Here is a 682-nt window from a genome sequence, read left to right on the forward strand (position 1 = left end):
ATCTATTTTTCTACCTATCTAGCTATCTGTCTCTATCTATCTATTACATATATATATATATATATATATGGGAGAATATACAAAAAATAACAACAGACGAGGACAGGTGGTGTAAATAACAAAAGTATATATTAGTATGACGCTCGGGAATACGGAAAGTCTTTGACGTTTCGAGCTACGCTCTTCAACAGAAAGAATACGGAGACAAGGAGAAAAACACGACATACAGAAACACACGCATATAGATACAAATGATTACATCGTGCACGCATATGCACCTATCATTCACCCAAACGTAAACTCTGACAGGAACACTTACCCTGCACATACATAAACACTGCCACACAAAAAAAGCCAAGCGAACTACATAACACAAAATTGTAATAACATAGACGATCAGTGTTTGAAAACCCAAATCCCACAGAGACGACCGATTCTGTACAAGTATATGACTCAGACTTTTATAACTCGACAAACAAATACTAATTAACACTGTGTCGGGTGGAGGAAGGGTAGGGGACGGGTGGGGAACGGGTAGTAAAATCGTGGTGTCGGGTGAGGAAGAGACGGAGAGAGAGAGAGAGAGGGAGTGAGCAAATAAACAACGCAAAAGATTTGACAGATGTGCTGTTGCATATGAAGACAAAAAAAAGAAAACACTTGTTGACTCTTTAGACAGGTG

The sequence above is a fragment of the Octopus bimaculoides genome, chromosome 9 (assembly GCF_001194135.2).
Source record: "Octopus bimaculoides isolate UCB-OBI-ISO-001 chromosome 9, ASM119413v2, whole genome shotgun sequence".
NCBI classification, from domain to species: domain Eukaryota; kingdom Metazoa; phylum Mollusca; class Cephalopoda; order Octopoda; family Octopodidae; genus Octopus; species Octopus bimaculoides.